Genomic DNA, 9,034 nt, shown 5'->3' on the forward strand with positions numbered 1-9,034 from the left:
CAACCCCAAAATATATTGACCTTTACAGGCAGATTGAAGATTTACATACAATTCCCTATAATTGTTTGCAAACTCAATACTTATTTTAACTTAGTCATTACCAAGACTCCAGACGCCCAAGGCACCGTGTTTAGAGCAGTAAATGCACAAGTCGCATTTTAAAGCTATAAATTAGTGGAATAAAACATTTTCCCCTTTGATGTTTGCCACAGCAACATTCCAGAGCAGATAAGAATCATATTCAGACCTGACATCACCACGTAATCTAATTTCTCTAAGAATGGCTTTTTAATCCGATCAGAAACATCAGTAACTTGTGGCTAAGTAATGCAAAAGATGAAAAACAGCCAGACAGCTGAGTGATGGATTGTAGGTTAGAGAGGGAAAACAGAAGCTACTGAAAGGTGCCAATATCCATCATGATTATTTGAGTCCTAAAACTTGAATACAAATTTTAGAATTCAATCAAACATCTTAGAAGCTGTAATATTTTGTCACTCACTTGTGATGAATGATTAGGACCCAGTTAAAGCATCAAATAGAGTGGCTATAGAATCAGCTTTACTTTTCCATGCTCCTGTCTAGTGGTTCTGCAAAACCTGCACTTGAGATGCAGATTGATGATGAAGGTAATACGGTCATCTTAAGCAAAAGAAAAAGCAGAACTTGTTAGGATTGTGTTCTGTTTGGTGGATCTGTTTGTGTTTACTTACCTTCCAGAGTCAGAGTGGCATGGGTGGAGTTTTCCAATTTACGCACCTGTCCTGGATTCTGCTGATGAGAGCAGCTGGCATTTAAGCTCCTGGAAGGGATCCATTCCTTGCTGGATTATTCAGTGACACTGTTACTGAGTGAGACAGCCAATAATTTATCTTTGAGACTTTCTCGAGTAACCTGGTGATTTTTGTGTTTTTCTAAGGATGGTTATTGGAGTTTGGAACTCGCCTTTTGCTGAAGCTTAAGGACTCGTGTATTTGGATTCCCCCCCTGGAAACTCTCACCTGGAAACCAACCATCCTCCGTCCTGCCACTCTCTCTCTCCCTCAGACCTGGAACACAAACAGACACCGAAACCTAAAACACTTACCTCCTGGATTTTCCTTGCCTCCTCCTCCGAGCTGACCTCCCTCCCAAGAGCCTGTAAAAAACAGAGACAATCTCCTCATTATACTCACCATTACTCCTGTGGATGACCAGCTAACTTCTTCCTATTCCTTTGCAGGAAGAACCCACTGATTTGCATTCACTGTAAATAAACGTAATTTAACTTTTCATCTTGTCTCTGTGTCATTGTTCTGTTTTTGCCTGAACTTGGGTACTCTAGTTAAACCTCAACAGAACTGGTATAAAAGACAGAGCCAACTTAAAACCTGGAAGCTTGATTTTCCAGGCAAACAAAAATAGACTATTAACTGAGTTCTTTAACTCCTTTGTTTATAATGGTATTCTCTTTTTAAGAGATTTTTCTCTGATCATTGATTGCAACCCTATGTCAGATGTTTTGGTCTGGGCGGAGGTCCTCCATCCCTCTTAAACCTCCTTCATCTATAGAGGTCCTTCTCAAAATATTAGCATATTGTGATAAAGTTCATTATTTTCCATAATGTCATGATGAAAATTTAACATTAATATATTTTAGATTCATTGTACACTAACTGAAATATTTCAGGTCTTTTATTGTCTTAATACAGATGATTGTGGCATACAGCTCATGAAAACCCAAAATTCCTATCTCACAAAATTAGCATATTTCATCCGACCAATAAAAGAAAAGTGTTTTTAATACAAAAACCGTCAACCTTCAAATAATCATGTACAGTTATGCACTCAATACTTGGTCGGGAATCCTTTGGCAGAAATGACTGCTTCAATGCGGCGTGGCATGGAGGCAATCAGCCTGTGGCACTGCTGAGGTCTTATGGAGGCCCAGGATGCTTCGATAGCGGCCTTTAGCTCATCCAGAGTGTTGGGTCTTGAGTCTCTCAACGTTCTCTTCACAATATCCCACAGATTCTCTATGGGGTTCAGGTCAGGAGAGTTGGCAGGCCAATTGAGCACAGTGATACCATGGTCAGTAAACCATTTACCAGTGGTTTTGGCACTGTGAGCAGGTGCCAGGTCGTGCTGAAAAATGAAATCTTAATCTCCATAAAGCTTTTCAGCAGATGGAAGCATGAAGTGCTCCAAAATCTCCTGATAGCTAGCTGCATTGACCCTGCCCTTGATAAAACACAGTGGACCAACACCAGCAGCTGACACGTCACCCCAGACCATCACTGACTGTGGGTACTTGACACTGGACTTCTGGCATTTTGGCATTTCCTTCTCCCCAGTCTTCCTCCAGACTCTGGCACCTTGATTTCCGAATGACATGCAGAATTTGCTTTCATCTGTAAAAAGTACTTTGGACCACTGAGCAACAGTCCAGTGCTGCTTCTCTGTAGCCCAGGTCAGGCGCTTCTGCTGCTGTTTCTGGTTCAAAAGTGGCTTGACCTGGGGAATGCAGCACCTGTAGCCCATTTCCTGCACACGCCTGTGCACGGTGGCTCTGGATGTTTCTACTCCAGACTCAGTCCACTGCTTCCGCAGGTCCCCCAAGGTCTGGAATCGGCCCTTCTCCACAATCTTCCTCAGGGTCCGGTCACCTCTTCTCGTTGTGCAGCGTTTTCTGCCACACTTTTTCCTTCCCACAGACTTCCCACTGAGGTGCCTTGATACAGCACTCTGGGAACAGCCTATTCTTTCAGAAATTTCTTTCTGTGTCTTACCCTCTTGCTTGAGGGTGTCAATAGTGGCCTTCCGGACAGCAGTCAGGTCGGCAGTCTTACCCATGATTGGGGTTTTGAGTGATGAACCAGGCTGGGAGTTTTAAAGGCCTCAGGAATCTTTTGCAAGTGTTTAGAGTTAACTCGTTGATTCAGATGATTAGGTTCATAGCTCGTTTAGAGACCCTTTTAATGATATGCTAATTTTGTGAGAAATAAATTTTGGGTTTTCATGAGCTGTATGCCACAATCATCCGTATTAAGACAATAAAAGACCTGAAATATTTCAGTTAGTGTGCAATGAATCTAAAATATATGAATGTTAAATTTTCATCATTACATTATGGAAAATAATTAACTTTATCACAATATGCTAATATTTTGAGAAGGACCTGTACATGCAGATTTTGGACACTATGGTCCTCAGCCATGGGCCTGCTTTCTGTCCCTTACATCAACCTTTTTAGCTTTAGGGATATCGCCTTTGGAACAACAGCCACCCACTGGACTTCTTTCTTTTCTTAGCTTGGCAACACAACCTCACTTGACTTTAAAGAAACTCTCTAAAACTCACGTCTCCAATAAGGGCTTCGATTTTATTTTATTTGTGTTCAGCTATTTACTATTAGAAAGTTATTATTGTTGATTCTTCATTCATGCTCTTCCTTTTTTTTTATTGACTTGCACTTCAGATTGGGTTCCAGCATAGGGTAGCATTTTATTGTAATCTTAACTGTAAAGGTAAGCAATTTACTGAACAATAAAGTATAATTGGCTGCTTCATACATGCTGTGTTCCACTGCTGGATTCGCAGTCGAGATCTTTTTTTAAAGTGATCATTCTTGTGTAGTGTATATTATCTCTACCTTTCACTTTGTGGTCTCCTGCCAGCAAGCTTTTCATCTCAACGGCATCCTGCTTTCTTGTCTCGCCCACACTTGTGTCTGACTGTGGTTAGGATAGTTAGCTACCCTGACTGATTTCTGCTGCAACCCAGTGTTTGTGGGGTCTTTATTCACCTGTGTTTTTCAATTATGTCTAATAAGCCTAACTTTCAAGGTATGAAACAATAGGTACTCTAAATACATCGTAATAAGTGAAAGCTCTGCAAATTATTCCGATTTTATTTTTGTCCCTGACAGGCAAGATTAGAAATTCATCAAGTTTATTTAACTTCTATCTTTTGGGTTTTATTTAGAATTAAGATGCAAATAACCAGGTAACATATATTCATTTTCCTGTGCCCTCTGCTTAAATTTAAACATACTTAACATGCAAGACAGCTTTAAATGAGTTTGTCTTACATCTACACTCACCGGCCACTTTATTAGGTACACCTGTCCAACTGCTTGCAAAGGCAAATTTCTAATCAGCCATTCACATGGCAGCAACTCAATGCATTTAGGCATGTAGACATCTGCTGCAGTTCAAACCAAGCATCAGAATGGGGAAGAAAGATGATTTAAGTGACTTTGAATATGGCATGGTTGTTGGTGCCAGACGGGCTGGTCTGAGTACTTCAGAAACTGCTGATCTACTGGGATTTCCATGCATTACCATCTCTAGGGTTTACAGAGAATGGTCCGAAAAAGAGAAAATATCCAGTGAGCGGCAGTTCTGTGGGCACAAATGCCTTGTTGATGCCAGAGGTTAGAGAAGAATGGCCAGACTGGTTCGAGCTGATAGAAAGGTAACTAACTCAAATAACCACTCATTACAACCAAGGCATGCAGAAGAGCATCTCTGAACACACAACAAGTCGAGCCTTGAGGCGGATGGGCAACAGCAGCAAAAGACCATACTGGGTGCCACTCCTGTCAGCTAAGAACAGGAAACTGAGGCTACAATTCCCACAAGCTCACCAAAATTAGACAGAAACTAGTGGGTTTGAAGAGGCTTTGAAGACGGAGGCTCATCCATGTACCTGATGGAGAAGAATTCTTCTGGTAACAACGAATGGTTTCTTGAAGGGAATACGACTTAATCTTCAGTTTTCTTCCTTTAAGTCGCAGGCACTGATGCTCCAGACTTTGATGGTTAAACCGGATCTTTGTTGTTATTTGTCTCAGAAGACAGTAGTTTCCAGAAGCTGAAGAGTTGAAGGAAACCCAGGGACATAAATGAAGTTGATTCAGGACTTCCAGAAGCCTGAAACTTAGAGCAATCAGCTGTTCACCGATCAAGTTCACTTCTGTTGTCTGAATAAAAAGGCTTTAGATGAAATCAGTCAGTCAGTCATTTTCTACCGCTTATTCCATAGTGGGTTGCGGGGGTGCTGGTGCCTATCTCCAGCAGTCTATGGGCAAGAGGCAGGGTACACCCTGGACAGGTCGCCAGTCCATCACAGGGCAACACACAACCATGCATACACTCATTCATACACCTACGGGCAATTTAGAGTGACCAATTAACCTAACTGGCATGTCTTTGGACTGTGGGAGGAAGCCGGAGTACCCGGTGAGAACCCATGCTTTAGATGAAATCAGATTCTTAATATTGAGGCACAGTCCTTTCTGGGCACACGGGTTGATCCTCTTTTTAATGCAGTCGATCAGTGGGGCTGTGTCTCTGTTCCTTTTCCATCCAAGCTTATTTTCTCCATCTGAACTTGTTCGCTGGTCTTCTGCGAGGAAACAACCCCGTTTCTGCTCTCAGCATTGTTTTTATAGCGCTTGATGCCTTCCCTGGTGAGGCCCTTATTAGGCTTCTTAGTTATTGCGCAACCTTTTCATCTCAGCTTCTTGATCATTGCTCAATACTTTAGTCATGGTCATCGTGACCTACTGATTCTGTTTCTCAGCTTTGGAGATGCCAATAATAGCCATGCTGGTCTGTAGTCGCATCCTCCCTTCGCTGTCAGCATGCAGCCGGCTCTCGTCACTCCTTGTCATCCTACAGTTCTTTTCCTAATCTGCTCAGTTTTAAACTTTACACAGTATTACACATTTCATTCTTCAGCTTTCAGCATTTACTTTAAAACACATCACTTCATTTTCTTTATTCATGCTTTAATGTTATATTTCTTTCATATATAGCTGATTGACAATGTCAAACCTTAATGTTTTTCCTCTATTTCTCAGTTCTTAACCACATTTCAATCATACATCTTTTAACTTGTTAATCAAAGACTACTAATTCTATTCAATACATGTGAAAGAATATAAATTCATCATACATCATTTCTTTGGATATACTTGTTTATATTTTTGTAAAAGATAAGACAGATAACATGTGGCAGATAATATGTGGCTCCACAGAGGCCTCTCCAGTCTCTCAGCTTCAGAATATGAGAACATGCTTGTTTCACTCCTCACTGCTTCAACTGTGTGTTTTACTAATTATTGTATGGATTACACATAAGGATATAAGAATACAGGTCCTTCTCAAAAAATTAGCATATTGTGATAAAGTTCATTATTTTCTATAATGTAATGATGAAAATTTAATATTCATATATTTTAGATTCATTGCACACTAACTGAAATATTTCAGGTCTTTTATTGTCTTAATACGGATGATTGTGGCATACAGCTCATGAAAACCCAAAATTCCTATCTCACAAAATTAGCATAGTTCATCCGACCAATAAAAGAAAAGTGTTTTTAATACAAAAAACGTCAACCTTCAAATAATCATGTACAGTTATGCACTCAATACTTGGTTGGGAATCCTTTTGCAGAAATGACTGCTTCAATGCGGCGTGGCATGGAGGCAATCAGCCTGTGGCACTGCTGAGGTCTTATGGAGGCCCAGGAGGCTTCGATAGCGGCCTTTAGCTCATCCAGAGTGTTGGGTCTTGAGTCTCTCAACGTTCTCTTCACAATATCCCACAGATTCTCTATGGGGTTCAGGTCAGGAGAGTTGGCAGGCCAATTGAGCACAGTGATACCATGGTCAGTAAACTATTTACCAGTGGTTTTGGCACTGTGAGCAGGTGCCAGGTCATGCTGAAAAATGAAATCTTCATTTCCATAAAGCTTTTCAGCAGATGGAAGCATGAAGTGGTCCAAAATCTCCTGATAGCTAGCTGCATTGACCCTGCCCTTGATAAAACACAGTGGACCAACACCAGCAGCTGACACGGCACCCCAGACCATCACTGACTGTATGTACTTGACACTGGACCTCTGGCATTTTGGCATTTCCTTCTCCCCAGTCTTCCTCCAGACTCTGGCAACTTGATTTCCGAATGACATGCAGAATTTGCTTTCATCCGAAAAAAGTACTTTGGACCACTGAGCAACAGTCCAGTGCTGCTTCTCTGTAGCCCAGGTCCGGGGAATGCGGCACCTGTAGCCCATTTCCTGCACACGCCTGTGCACGGTGGCTCTGGATGTTTCTACTCCAGACTCAGTCCACTGCTTCCGCAGGTCCCCCAAGGTCTGGAATCGGCCCTTCTCCACAATCTTCCTCAGGGTCCGGTCACCTCTTCTCGTTGTGCAGCGTTTTCTGACACACTTTTTCCTTCCCACAGACTTCCCACTGAGGTGCCTTGATACAGCACTCTGGGAACAGCCTATTCGTTCAGAAATGTCTTTCTGTGTCTTACCCTCTTGCTTGAGGGTGTCAATAGTGGCCTTCTGGACAGCAGTCAGGTCGGCAGTCTTACCCATGATTGGGGTTTTGAGTGATGAACCAGGCTGGGAGTTTTAAAGGCCTCAGGAATCTTTTGCAGATGTTTAGAGTTAACTCGTTGATTCAGATGATTAGATTCATAGCTCGTTTAGAGACCCTTTTAATGATATGCTAATTTTGTGAGATAGGAATTTTGGGTTTTCATGAGCTGTATGCCAAAATCTTCCGTATTAAGACAATAAAAGACCTGAAATATTTCAGTTAGTGTGCAATGAATCTAAAATATATGAATGTTAAATTTTCATCATGACATTATGGAAAATAATGAACTTTATCACAATATGCTAATTTTTTGAGAAGGACCTGTATTTATTGTAACTTTTATGGAGTTAACTGTGAGCAGTTACTAAATGTTACATGGATTACATGGAAAGACCTTATTTTGACACCCCCATCTTTAGATCAGACTGTATCCATGCCTAAAGTCCAAAAAGTCAGAGAAAATCAAGGTCTGTATCATAAACACACAAGGAGAGGACCTCATCTTCCAAGTAGTCTGAGTAATGTGGTGATCGGGGCACTGGCGTCGGGGACCAGACGTCAAGAACCTCAAACTCATCGATGAAGTCGAGTTGCATCAGAAGGGGAGATGACACAGGCTCCTTCCGGAGGACAGGTGGTGAGGGAGACCCATCAACAACGGATCCCCCTTGCCTATCATTTGAGGCGGTGTCAGGGCTCTGTGTGTCCAGTAGAACTAATCCTGATGGCAATTTCAAATAGGGGATTTCATGCATGAGGCCATTCCAGGTGTTAGGGCCAATTTTAACTCTGTTGTCTGTATAGGAAACCGAAGGGGAATAACATTCTTCTTTTTGTGTTTTTCTTTTTCTTTCACGCTTGACAACTTTTGTCCCTTTTCCTTGTCGGTCCGTCAATTTTTGTCCTTCCTCATCCATTTCCACTTCTGTGGTAAAGAGTGCCAAGGCCAGGAATGTGAGCGTTTATTCCTGTATGCTGCTACTGCTTCTACTTTTCCAGAGTCTTCCTTTTGATGTTCTGGGATGACTGTTATTGTTGCTCCTACGGAGTATACACCTCTAAATGGGACTACAACCATTTGCACCACCAGTTGTACCCTCTGGGTGGAGCCAGGGTCAGTGTCCAAGGAGCCACAGTACCTGGAATCTGTAGCACCCTATCGCGATGCCAGTTTTCAGAGGTTACTATGAACTCTCCCACCTTCTGAGTTTTACCTTTCTGGCGGCACCTCTCTTGACCGTGCTGTTTGAGAATAAACCCCCAGTAGGCCATCTGATCCAGTCCTTTCTTCGACCCATCAGTGTATAGGACCCACTCTGGCGGCCTTTCTGTCACAGACGGCTCTAAGGGTGTTTTCTTGTTTGCTGGTTGTACTGGGCCAATCTCAAGGTCGGGGTCCAGCAGGATGTCTTCCCTTCTTCCCCACCTTGTATTTGTTGCTTTTGTGCTTTCCACCATCCCCTTTCTGAGATACCTGTGGACTTGGCTCTGTGTGATGACTTTAATCTGCTGTCCTTGTGCTAGGTCTTTTAAGGTGCTCCAGTATCTAGCAAGCACTGCTAACTCTTTTTCTTCTTGGGGGAATTTCTTCTCTACAGATGACAAAGTGTAACTCCACATTTTCATTGTTTACTTTCAGCATGGAGTCCTCA

General features: G+C 42.2%; 1 long non-coding RNA gene across 1 annotated transcript; it reads left to right on the top strand.

Annotated features, from left to right (window-relative positions):
* The first annotated feature begins 866 nt into the window (after positions 1-866).
* LOC124866974 lies at positions 867-1,274 on the top strand. The gene is made up of 2 exons (XR_007037966.1): positions 867-1,140; positions 1,223-1,274. It is a non-coding gene; the product is annotated as an uncharacterized LOC124866974 (long non-coding RNA).
* The last annotated feature ends 7,760 nt before the right edge of the window (positions 1,275-9,034 follow it).

Source organism: Girardinichthys multiradiatus, chromosome 1 (genome assembly GCF_021462225.1).
Source record: "Girardinichthys multiradiatus isolate DD_20200921_A chromosome 1, DD_fGirMul_XY1, whole genome shotgun sequence".
NCBI lineage: Eukaryota > Metazoa > Chordata > Actinopteri > Cyprinodontiformes > Goodeidae > Girardinichthys > Girardinichthys multiradiatus.